General features: G+C 37.5%; 1 long non-coding RNA gene across 4 annotated transcripts in view; it reads right to left on the reverse strand.

Annotated features, from left to right (window-relative positions):
* Positions 1 to 13,048, reverse strand: part of LOC106491925 (uncharacterized) — a 156,877-nt gene that overhangs the window by 133,165 nt on the left and 10,664 nt on the right. For all 4 annotated transcript variants that reach the window (XR_010884252.1, XR_010884255.1, XR_001293843.2 and 1 more), the window contains exon 2: positions 5,319 to 5,424. This is a non-coding gene — a long non-coding RNA (uncharacterized lncRNA). The remainder of the gene's footprint in view (positions 1 to 5,318; positions 5,425 to 13,048) is intronic.

The following is a 13,048-nucleotide window of genomic DNA, read 5'->3' on the forward strand; positions in this document are numbered from 1 at the left end:
GAAGATGTTACAGGGGGCTCTTGGAAACAAAATGCAAGTTTTTCAGTGTAGCTAACTAGTTCAGAACTCTGCCTCAGCTAGTAATAGCAGAAGGATTTTATCTTTTGATGTCATCTGGTGGCTCACGTGAAAAGAACTTACTCCATCCTTTTCAAAGTTTAATATGTTCACAAAAAACCAAAAACATTACCGAAAACACGATTTCCAGTGTCACTGACCATCTCAATAGGAGATTGTGGACCTAGAGAATCAATTATCCCTTCAAATCAGAGTCAGTGCACAACTTCAGAAAGTCACTTATAGCGACTTCAATAGCCTCATGATAATAAAAGAAAAAAACATATCATCCTGGAGACAAAATGATTGAAGCAGCTTATTCTCCTTAGCTCAGCTTTAAGACAAACCTCAGCTTTAAGACAAAACACTGTCCAAAAGCAGAGTTCAGAAAGAGCCTTGGGATGATGCTTCTTCTATTCAGCTGATTTTACTTACTAGCTTTTTGAATGTCTATAAGCTGTTTATATGATCTCAAACACTGTGATCGCTTATAAATCTTAATTAATACAGGTTTGGATTTTTTTTTTTTTTTTTAAGGAACTCTTGTTTGTTTGCAACCAAGAAATGTTTGCAAATGAGCTGAAATCAATGACTACAGTAGGGGTCTTTACTGAACAGGGGGCCAAGGATGCCCAGTTTCTGTGGAAGCCCAGGCTGCAAGAGCAAGGTCATCTCCTGAGGCTGCCCTGTCCCCTGGAGCCCCAGCTGCTGAGTAAAACCCAACAGCTAGTAAGTGCTGTGGATATGATGACACTTTCAGTTATTTTGTTACAAAATGAGTCATTTACCCATGCCCACTTTGTGGGAAATCTTGAAAAAAATTCATTTAGCCACCATTCAGCCAGAAACACACACTAAATAGACTTTTTTGTCAGTGAGAAAATTAAGTTCTAAATGTCGGCCAGCTCTACTTTTTGTTTAACATATTCTGTTATCCCCCTCCCCTTTCCTAGTGTGGGATAAGAGAGGGTTAGTATAAATTCACAGTTGGCCTTCCAGGCACAAAGTGACTTACCCAGCAGCAAACCAGGAGATCTGAACATGCTCTCCCAAGTGCTAGAACAGGCCACTTACAGACCATTCTCCCTCTCCGATTTGAGACATTAAGGTTATTGTTGTTCCGTATAGCACGGCAGCAGTTAGAGGACAGGACTGCCTGAGCAGATTTCTGCAGCTACAGAATTTCCCCAGAAGCAGCAAACTTTTAAGAGCCACCCACAGCACAGGTGTGAAGCATAATTAAGTGCCTTTCAGTTGTAAAAGGTCTCATCAGATCTCACTTGCTGTAGACTCCCTTATTACTTGTACTTCAATTTTTGCTGGATCTTGGTTAAGTATTTGGAAAACAGAAGGGACATAAATGCTCCCCCTTCCTTCAATAGCCTTCCCCCTCGATCCCCCAAAATGCTAGAGATCTAGCAATATTCTGCTTTAAGTACCTGTAGGCTTTCCAATTCTTCTCACATATCAGCTTACAAACTTGATTTTGTAGTACAGGTATTTTAGTGCTGTTTTGCATATGCATCTGTTTCAAATTGCCTGAAAACAGAAAGCAATTTAATTGTAAAGAAAGTCTACCTGTGAGGAAAGTCAATTGGATTTGCACTTGGTACAACAGGCACAAGTGAAAACCTTACAGCAGAGCAAATGTGGCTTTAAGACAGGAATAGTATACAATTAATGCTTTAAATGAACTATATTTATTAGTAGAGTGTGGCTAACATAAGCATATTATGGTATTTAATAGCTGAGCAGTTTTTCAACAATTCTTTTGGCTTGGCATACAATTGAATAAAAGTAATAAAACTTTATTTACAAAACTGCTCTAAAGTCTGAATCATCTGAACATTGTACAGAAATAAACTACAAAAAAGGCTCCAAAACCACATAAAACAGCACAAAGAACCTAATCAAAAATACAAATCAATCCCCACTCCCATAAGAGTACAGTGTTAAACAAAACGTCTTCAGATCTCCCATTATCTTGACCATTTCTAAAGAACATGAAAAGTGTTCTTTCAAAGAACACAATGTAAAAAAACAGATTTTTACTGGATAATTTTAGAGGAGACTGTCTAAAATTATTACGTTATTTCCTGTTTTTCCAACACTCCCGTGGCTCCACTGCTCAGAGGAAGCTTCATAGGTCACTTTCCAAAAGTGGTCTACAACTTGTCTCACGTATTTGCACAAATCCTGAGGCAGAGTCCATACCAACTAGCACATAAGCAGGGTTCAATTTCCAGCAAGTTCGGTCTACCTACAAATTCCTGGTTCTCAGGAAGCAACTTTTTCTAAGCAATTCTTTCAAAATATGGGAAACAGAGCTATTTTCTCTCAAGCAATTGTCTCAGGACCCAGGTAACAATAGATAATAATAACTATAAAGATTAGCCTGAAGAGAACAAGGATCAGCAGGAAGACCATATGTAACAGTGCCATCTGGTGACCAATGCTGAAAAAGTAACTTCCTCATTCTCCAACTAAAAGCTTAAAAAAAAAAAAAAAAAAAAAAAAAGCTTTCTACACCACTTTTGTTTTTTCCAGTCCCAGTTGCCTAAGCAGTTTTAACTCTCCGAAGTTGCAAACCATCCAGAAGAGATCCACCAGAGAGGTAAAAAAGAGCAACTGAGCTGCTGGCTGAGTCAGCAACTACATTAATGGTTTCTCTTCCCAGTTATAGATTTCAGGAGAGAAAAGGGACATTCAAATAGTTCCAAGAAAAAAGCACTCAGCTTAACTAGAGAACTCAAGCTTTGCTTACAGGATGATATTAAGAAAGTAGCAAAAGATCTTTCCAAGTTATGTTTGCTTTTTTTTTTTTTTTTTTTGGTCAAGAGATACTACAGAAAACATGTAAAGTACACTTCAAAGTGCCTCTTAGGTGAAAAATGACCCCTTTCTGGAGCACGCTCTTGATTGTATGATGATGATTTTCATACCATATCATTACTAGTCAAAACAAGACTTTATTATCAAGATTCCTGCACAATTACCTTGGCTTATAAAATTCAAGATGTTTTATGTTTTCATACATCATCACAGACAACAGCCAGATAATATAAACCATGTTCCAATCCCCCAGTGATTGTTTTTCATGTGAACCATAAATAGGAAATATTAAATGGAAAGAAAACAACTGGAGATTTTACAAACTTAGAGAAACCTGCAGGGTAACAGGGGAAACGTATATTGTTTTGACTACAAAATCTATTAAACTGCACATAGGGTAGAAACTACAAACAGGAAAAGAGACATTTAAAAAAAGCAAGATGAGTTTGTTGTTGGCTTTTCTCCCCAAAGGAAGCTTTCCTGCAGTAAACTGAGAGATGTGTGATTTTTTCATCCCTTTTACAGCTTTCTCACTAATTAGACAGTCTCTTTGCTTTCTGTAACTGTAAACATGTGACTTACACTAAAGAGTTAAGGGTATGTATTAGAGACTAAGTGCAGCCCAAATGACCGTGGAAGACCTGTATCTGGTTATGCTAGAAATAAATTTCAGCAATGGTTTCAGAGACTGTATTCTTTAAAAGAAAAGCTAGTTCATTCCTTCGTGGTACATCAAAAGAAGAGTTAATTTCCAAAAGTTACGAATTCAAACAAGTTTGCAACTAGTCAGTATTTTCCAAAGAGAGTACAGACATGGTCGTGATGTCTAGCACTTTGATTTCTGTACAGCTCAGGCCCAGTTCAGAAAAAAACATACACTGAAGCCAAAGTTGAATCTGAGTAAAAACATAATTGCATGGTCTTTAAATATCTGAGATACAGTGCAGTCACATAAGCTACACAGCTATGTAACAGATTTTTTAAAAAACTTATTTTTCATAATACTTCTGACACATTCACTTGATCTTATTTCACATTATTTTAAGGTGATTATTTTGAATGTAAGTTGCAGCAAAATTTCAATGCACAGATTGCATTCTATAAAGTTTATCACTGAGAGCATTTCTGAAAAACATCTGAGAAGTTCATTTGATTTAAAATAGTTTCACCAAAATGTGTGATACACCCAGACAAAACTGCTTAGCTAAACACAACAGGCAAAAGGCAGAAAGCAATGGAGAACTTTAACATCACCTATGGGTCTGAAAAATGAAATTCAGGACTGCATTTAGAACAATGGCAATCTTGAGACTATCTGAACCTGGGATTTGGTTAAACCCATTATAGCAAGTGAGGCCAGATGAAAACTCTGGATCGAAATCCAATTCAAATTCTGAACTTTCCCAACATCATGAGATTTGGAGCTGTATTTCAGCCACACACATTGTTTAAGTTCAACAACCTACAATAAAAACATTATTTTACATTAAGAGAATCTATTCTTCATGATAAAATCACAAGTGTTTTGTTGTTTAAATAATAGCAGTATCATCATATTCTTTGGCTGTGCTCTTACTTCTCCTAAGGTTTGGTCCCCATCAGCTTTCACAGATTTTCCTCCCACCATCACCACCACACACACATCCACACAACTGAGTTGTTCCCTAGTAAATGTTTTTGGTTTTTTGTTTTTTTTAAATAACATCACGAGAGAGTCCACAGGGAGTACTTCTACAGTACTGGGGCTCTTGTTTCCTGTTTTCTCACTTCCATGTGAAGTTTAATACAATAATGGTTTCCATTTTTAGACAGTAATTTTCTGAACTACCATTCAGATTTGAATCATCTGTAAATAAAGATGCATTTAGCTTGGCATCAGCTGTTTTCTCTGCAGCAGTAGACTTTGTTCTTGCCCTAATGACTTCTCAGTCGTAATTTTCCCCAGATTCTGATAATGCTAAATTTAGATCACAACAGATATTTTTTATTATATTCTCTGGCATCTTTGCACCATAACCATTGCCTTATACTAGCTGCACTGAGTATCATTCCTTTATTCCCATAGCTGATTTTCCAAGAGTGGTCTAACATCTAATTACGTGAGCTAGTATGTAGAAAAAAAATTTTTTTTTCAGATCATTATCATATGTTTATATAGTAATATTCTTAAATACATTTCACCACCTTTCACTCACATTTTTACTTTGAAACTTAACTGAAATCTAATCTTTTAGTATTCATTTTCATATAAGGTTACAAACTTAAAATACATCAGATCTCTATTTTAGACTGGAAAATCAGAACAAACAAAATTATTTATGAGACTTGCATCTTCAAACCTTAAAACAAATACTAAGAAGTCATTTTAAATTTAATAATGTGGGAAATTTGATAAATGTACATTGACACCAGGAAAACTTGCAACTCACCTGATATTCTTTCCCCCCAGCGACTGTGTTGAGAATTTAAGACCTAATTTGTCACAGGTAAGAATCCAGCCTCAGGAGATGAGCAGACAGCCCAAGCTTTTTTACCCTAAAGAGAAGGAAAATAGATTGAAAAGGTTTTCAATTTTAAACCTTGGAGATAAGAGGAAATGTTCATTTATTGGCTGGGGTAGGAAATTACCATAAGGCTGTTTAGATAGCTTCAAGAAAATTAGGTAAACCTAAAACGTTTAAGTGATTAGCAAAACAAAATTAACAAAGTTTGGATTTTCCTCCAGGTGTTCTAGTAGAGTTCTTACACTCTATTCATACACATACTATCCAAATATCTTCTGTTAATGCCTCCAAACTACATCTGTGGTAAGGGGGCACACTTCATAGTTCCTAGGACGCTGGTGTCATCTTGTATCAGCGATGTGCTGACGCTAGGTTACGCACCCTCCCCGGCTTCATACCCTGGTTTTTGCACAGCATGGGTGCGAGGCACAGCAAGCTCCCGTCTTGTCCCAAATAAGACAAATGCAGGACCAGTGTTCATGCACGCACTACAGAAAGCACCTGCCGCACACATTAGACAAAGCTGAAGTTGTATCAACAGCATCTGGCCCTGTTTGCTTTTTAATGATTTATATGTGTAATATTTTCGCAATGCTATTGCTAGATTTTCCACATGCTCTTTTATTAGCAACAAAGTTGATTTCCTATATGTTTCCTATAAATGTTTTGTACAGTTCATGTTCCTGGCTTTTTTGTTTGTCTGTGTTGTTCTCCCGATAGTAAGGCAAAGCAAAAATTATCTGAAGGGAGCAATAATTTTTTTTTTTCTTAAAGTCTGAGTATCTTGAAAATCAAGTGGAAATACGAAAATCTCAGAAAAAAAAAAAAACACTTCATATCCAAATGCAATAAACCTCAAACAGAATTTTGTCCCATGTTTTTTCTACATTTGACAATCTTTTAACAATTTAAAACTTGACCCAAAAGTTGATCATTTCTATCTCCTACCATTAAATCAGATGCAAAGACAACTGAAGGTTTTTTTTAATATATATTGATTTCAAAGGGCTCTGAATCAGATTAAGTAATATTTTGCTTTGTCTTATTTTACTTTTATATTCCTTTGCACATTCAGGATATTTGGCAATAACATAATGATGTTTGTCCTCTCCTCTTTTAGCAAAGCCTCATATTTATTCTTTCCTTCTTAGCTTCTTTACACTATGCCCTCCAGCCAGTCCACTTGCCTTATTTCCTTATTTTCAATAATTTTACTGATTCCACCAGCTAGTGTGAGCCCTAACACCCCAGGTTCATTTTATGCTCTGTTGACCAATTTACTTTAGAAAACAAATGAAAGAGTATCTTCAGGTAATTCACAGATGAATAACCCCATTTGCTGCAATTTGATCCTTTGCTTCTTAAAATCTGTCCTACCACCTTATTAATGGAACAGCTTAAACGAGCCGAACTCTCAATCCAGTCATAAACATTAGCATTTAAACACCCTATTTCCCTTAACTGGACAGTTCAAATCTCACTGAGAAAACTGGTTTTAATAATTTAATCTTAGTCTTTTTCAGTTCTTCTGAAATAGGAAGAGTAACAAAGGTATAACAAACCATCCTTCTGAGTGGGAGAAGGAGAAAGAAAGCCCTTCTCCCTCAAAGTTTACAGTGATTAAATTTTGATTACAATGATTGAATTTTGATTTACAATGATGAAACTTTGTGAATCCTGGGCACAGAACTCATCTTCACTTCTCTGCCTACAAGGTGGGCATCTAGCCTGAACCAGCTGTGGGGCAGCCTCTGCGGAGGACGAGATCCTCTGCACAATGAGAGACCAGCACCGTCCAAAGGGGATTCATCCCAACTCTGTACATGCCTATGATGGTTTTAAAAGGTTAAACTCAGGTGAGATGCATCTTCCTCTAAGTTGTTTTTCTGTAGCTGGCAGTCAGTAACGTCATGCCTGGTGCTGCACAAGCTATTCTTTGACATCCGGCCTACAGTAGTAAAATAAATCAATCATGTATCCCAGTCCAATAACCCATCCTTGCCTACAGAACATTTTCTTTTCTTTTTCTCTACAAACTTGTCATAATCAGCTTAATGGCTGTGTGTTCTCTCTGTTTCTAAGTAAATGTTATATTCCAGTATTTCTCAGCCCATGGAAACGTGTTTCAGAACACAACTCAATGCTTGATAGACACAATAAATCTTTCTCTGTCTTTTCTTTTGCCAGTATTCTCATCAGTGTGTTTTTGATCAGACCTAACTCACAGCACTTTTATGATCTTTCCTGAACTGGTTTATTTCCACTGTAATTAAGCTTTTTTCCTCTTTGAGGTTCTAAAACTCCCACCATTCAGTAAAATTGATGGTATCCACGCTTCTTAAGACTGATATCGATCTCAAAGATTTCCATTTATTTTCCAGATGTTTTTCACCAAATTGCTACCTAATCAGGCTATGTTTTTATATCCAACTAAATATTTTCTTTAAAAGGAGCCATTTCAACAAGACCCATTGGCAGGTACTTCACAATTTCTATTTTTGTCTGTAATCTGTGCTGTGTTAGTCAAAATAATAAAACAATGACTCCCTTATAATAGCAGACCTGAGATGTCTACAAAGGCAAAAGTTTAGAAACATTCCCTTAAGAGTTTTTACTTCTTGGCAGCCAGTAGATTTTACACTCTGGGTCTGACTTGTACACAGTTTCAAGACTCTCAGAAAGCTGTAGGAGGAGGTTATCACTTAATAGGTGTCCAAGCAACATCCATAAGATTTGCTCATAGAAAAGATGATGAAATTCTTGATCTTGGCCCCTCCTCAAGGTCTATGGATCTATGCAGGGCTAGAGCCATGGACTATACAAGCAAAGAGAAGGAGTATCTTAGGATATCAGTAAGGGGACCCTGGCGACTTCCCTACACAGACTTGTACTGCAGAAGGGGATGGTTATTTTAAGGATCATGTCCTCTGAACAGACTGATCACTTTGAAAGAATGAATCACAGGTCTGCAGTGTAGATGAAAGAACAAGGCAATTTCACAAAAGCAGTAGGTGAATCTCTTTTTACTGAAGAGTTCAGCTTTTTTTTTCCCCCCAAGAACAATATGCACATTAAGTGCAGTTTTATTCATTTAACATTATTAATCAATGGTTTATGTATGATGAAGACCAATATTTAACCAACCATATTTTCCAGAGAATGAGGTAGAAAATGAACTATATTTTTCCATGCAAATACCAATATCAGCATATCAATATATTCAATGTATATTAGCATCACTGTGCTTTACTTCATTAGGTCTCAAAACAAGTAAGCCTTTTAGATGACATTTTGTAAGGCCTTACAATGTGATTTATAAGACTGCAGATCTCAAAGCTTTCCACTGATGTGTTCAGTAGCTAAAGTTCTCTACTGGTAGCATTACAGCTAGCAAAACAATATTGAACAGAACAACACCCCTGATAACTAGTCAAAATGACATTTATTACTATATCTTTGCTTTCTAATGTTTAAAAAATGCTGTGATCACCAATTACCAGTTTCTGAAATCAGGTAATCATCAGTTATCAGTAGCTTAACATCACTTATTCTGCATCTGTCTCCCTTCCTGAAAGAAAGGAATTAACAGCATTATTACAGCTAAAACACACTATAATACAAGGAATTACCTTTCGCCTTCCTCTAACTGGACAATTTATGTAGAATTCAGACTTTAAATAATTATGCTATACTGAACCAACATCAAATTTTGTTAAGACAAAAACAAAAAGCTCAAGAACAAAGCTTTCAGTCTCTCCAAGTCCTCCCACACCTACTGCAGATGATCACACTGAGCACCTGCAAGACACGAGGCTACTGCTACAAAGTCATCACTTCATTTGATTGATGTCTACAGGGCCAATCCCTACTGACAGAACCAGTGAAGTAATTGCCCCTCCAAGGATCATGACTACAGAAAGAGGAAGAATTAAAACTCATGTCTGCAGCTGTGGCATTCTCCAGTTCAGCATAAACTCCTGGGGCCAAGCGTTCTATGTCTGCCTCAAACTCAGCCTCCTCTCAAACTGCTGCCACGGCTGCTCGCTCCAGTCCCAACTCTTTCCCTGCTTCTGTACTAGACCTGAATGTTATCCTGACAAAAATCCTAACTGCACTTCACATTCCCGTATCATTTTGCCTCTCATGTTTTCACCCTTTTTTTTTTGGCCTTCAATAGCTTTTGTCATTGCTGCTTTTAACCACATTGCTTTGGCCTTCAAGGAGTCCTTCAGCCAAAACAAATTTATCACTTAAACTGCTTGTTTTGTGAATATTAATAAAGCATAAATTTGACCCTGGAATATTTGAACAGAAAGGACTTGCTCTGCAGCATAGGGGGTTAAAAGCTTTTCTACTGATTCAAATAACAGTTTGAATCAAGACCTACAATCTTACTTGTTATCAAACAACTGAAGTTTTTGAATGGAGTATCTAAACCACACAGACACACAGACACGGAAAAAAGGCTAAATTCTATTGTTATTCCAATAACTTGCAATTACTAATCACAGATCAGCCACTGAGCTTCAGCCTTGTCAGAGGCATAGACAAGCCTTCATCTGAATCTGACTGAGCTTCTGCAGGGGAAGTTGGATGGGAGGTAGCTACAACAGCTGCTGCCTTTATAAGCCATTAGTCAGAGAATAATGCAGTTGGTTATCTGTTGCTTTCTGGTAAGCGTCAAATGAGACATGTTAGAAGCTGTACTTAAAAGCTTTATTTAGCTGTACTTTTACTATCTTAAAGCTGACACGACCTTCTATTAACTTGGTGTGATGTTTAAAAGACTCTTCTAGCACACTAGTTAACAATTTGGAGGTACATTAAAGAATTACTTCGCCCAGATATTTCTTGTTTTATACCTCAGACTATAATTTTAACTTTCTTATTAAGAGCTATTCCCCTTCAAAACAGAAAAATTCCCATTTGCATATCAATGTTCAAGTTGTTATGACACTTAAATTACAGAGTTGAACTGAAAGACAAATGTAATAGTAATAAAGCTGAACAATTCCCAGGATTAAACACAGTACAAGGGATGCAAGAATTAGAAGCAGTATGCTGTGAGGGAAGAACAGGTGTATTACAAATAAAGACAGCTTTAAAGCTTCAGCATCCAAAACCTTTTCTAAGCAGCAGTGAACAGGAATCCATTTTCTTGTTCAAACTATCTTTGGAGACTTGAAACAGCTTTCTAGTCACAAAACAAAGCTCTTTTAGCTTTTATGTAAAAGCAGGACTCCTTATTTTAATGACAGCACTCACAACACTGGTCCTGAGAGCACCGACAGAGGGGCTGCGTGACTCAGGCTCGAGTCCTTGGAGAGTGCCCAAACCATGAACCTATTGGCCCTCACAGCAGTTTCTTCCCTAGCTGCACTTCCACTTTTATGTACCTCAGTATAGGATCGGGAACTCAAATTCATGTCTACTAAATCCCCCAAACTGGGCTTTAATGTCAGATTGTAGATTTGACCAGAAAATTTACCCCAGAGCTAAGAAACTTTTCCAGTTGTAAGTTTTGTTGAAACTGGTGCATTTCCATCAAAAGTTCAGGTTTTGACAAACTGGCAGTTTTTGACATTAATATGACTTTGTCATAAAAATTCCCAATGAGCTCTAATTCTGAATAATGCAGCTGAGCTTTGCAAAAAAACACACAGATCTTTCTGCTTAATCAACTGCTTACTGATGCTTAAAAGGAATGATAAATGTTTCAAGAACTTGACGGAAATATTGGAACACTGTTGATGCTGACATCCCTCAGAATGATCAGCTCTTGCCAAACCTATGAACACAGGATGTGTGTTCACGCTGGATTAAGTCACTAGAGACTAAACTGGGACAAGAGAAAAATCAGAAAGATAAACATTTTTAAAGGCATGAACATCTAAATGGTTCAGAGGTATGCTAACTCCCTATGTCTACAAAAAGTATAATCATGTGTGTAACATTATTTTTTAATTGTTCTCAGATATCTCTAGAGCAGAGAAATGGCAGGGTTAACGTGGTAAAACTGCAGCCTAAAATACATTTTCATGGCCTACACCGTAGGGAAAGAGGGGCAAATATTAGGTAATAAGTTGGTTACCTGAAAGAGCTCATTATCTACTCATTTTGCTAAACATGACCTCCCTGGTCTCCACTAAATATATCAGGTACAGCAAATAAAATGCCTGTGCTATGCCTTACACATATGATTAACGGTAGATTCTTAAAGCAATCTTTAGGGACCCCAGTGGGGCCTGATTTTTACGGGTACTGCACATCTCCCATTAGTTGCTCTGTGAGGTGTAAGCACTCAGATATGGTAAGCCACTGATCATGATTTTACCTACTGTATTTCCCAGGATCAAAACCTCATCTATGCAGACCTTAATACTCTCCCCCTAGTATGTCATCAAGAATGTGTTGTATTTTCCTGTGAAACACCTCAGGTGCCAAACACAACCTAAACGGTAGTTTGAGGAAACTGTCTCATAGGGGGTGTTGAATGTGTGCAAACACGTGCTCTGTTTTTGTAAGGGCACCAGCCAGATCCCTGCTGAAGCATCAAGTGCAGAAAAATATTTGGCACCAGCCCCTAGCCCCAAAATTTATCCCGTTGTAGGTAGTGGAAAAATGTTCCATTTTTAGTTATACAATTATATTGGGCCCATACATAAATGAAGCATTCTGTCTTTCTTGTTGTGCAAAGACCAGTCCAACTATCCCGCTTGGCTGGTTCTTCTGGGCATGGTGTGCCCCAGAGGCGCGATCCTTTCCTACAGATATTTTATCCTCTCTTTAAATTGAGAAGTATTTGACTAAGCGTATGAATCACAGGACAAGTGAGGTCTCTGTATTTCAAGTGCAGGACCTAATCTTTGCTCTTTAAACAAACACGACCTGCTCTTTAAAGCTCCTCAACAGTCTCCCACAATTCCAATGAGTTTCAACTGTAGTGGTGGTAAGCGCCCATTCTTCAGCTCATAGTAATCTCTTTTATTTTACTCCTAAAACTTTTTATTATTTGGGAATCACTCAGAGGCAAAGCACCTGCCAGAAGTTTAGTGCACTGGTCTCGCGTCACAGAGACCTTCCCATAAATATGAATCATTTCCACTGGTTCAAGTAACACTTTCTGAAAGGTATACTTTGTCTCAAGGAGAAACCCAGTGAAAATGGATATGAGAACACAAACTCTTTAATCTTGATCCCCCAATCAACTGGTATGGGCAATTTACTGGACTGTACTGTGGCTCCCACACCGGAAACCAAAATGCAGGGGGAAAAGAATGGTGAATGCATGAATTTTGTTCTAATATGGAAGCAGAATAAAGTCCTGTGTGCTGGGAAGCACACTAGGTTCACTAACAAAAAATCTGAGATTGTAGGAAAAAGCATATTCCAATTGACTGATCCCCCCAGAAACATATCAAACTGAAGGATGAAGGAAACAAAAAACTAGGATCAAAGACAGCAGAGGCTACCATGAGAGAGCTAATAACACTCAAAGCTGCGACTGAGAGCTCTGGGGACAGGATAATGACAGCGGAAATGGGAACGAAGCAAGGATCAAGTGCATTAGAAATAAGAGACATTCATTGCATCTGGGAATAAAAGAAAGGAAGAGCTAAAAATAAATGAGGAAAAGTCAGAAATAAAAAGAAGAG

The sequence above is a fragment of the Apteryx mantelli genome, chromosome 5, assembly GCF_036417845.1.
Source record: "Apteryx mantelli isolate bAptMan1 chromosome 5, bAptMan1.hap1, whole genome shotgun sequence".
Taxonomy (NCBI): Eukaryota; Metazoa; Chordata; class Aves; order Apterygiformes; family Apterygidae; genus Apteryx; species Apteryx mantelli.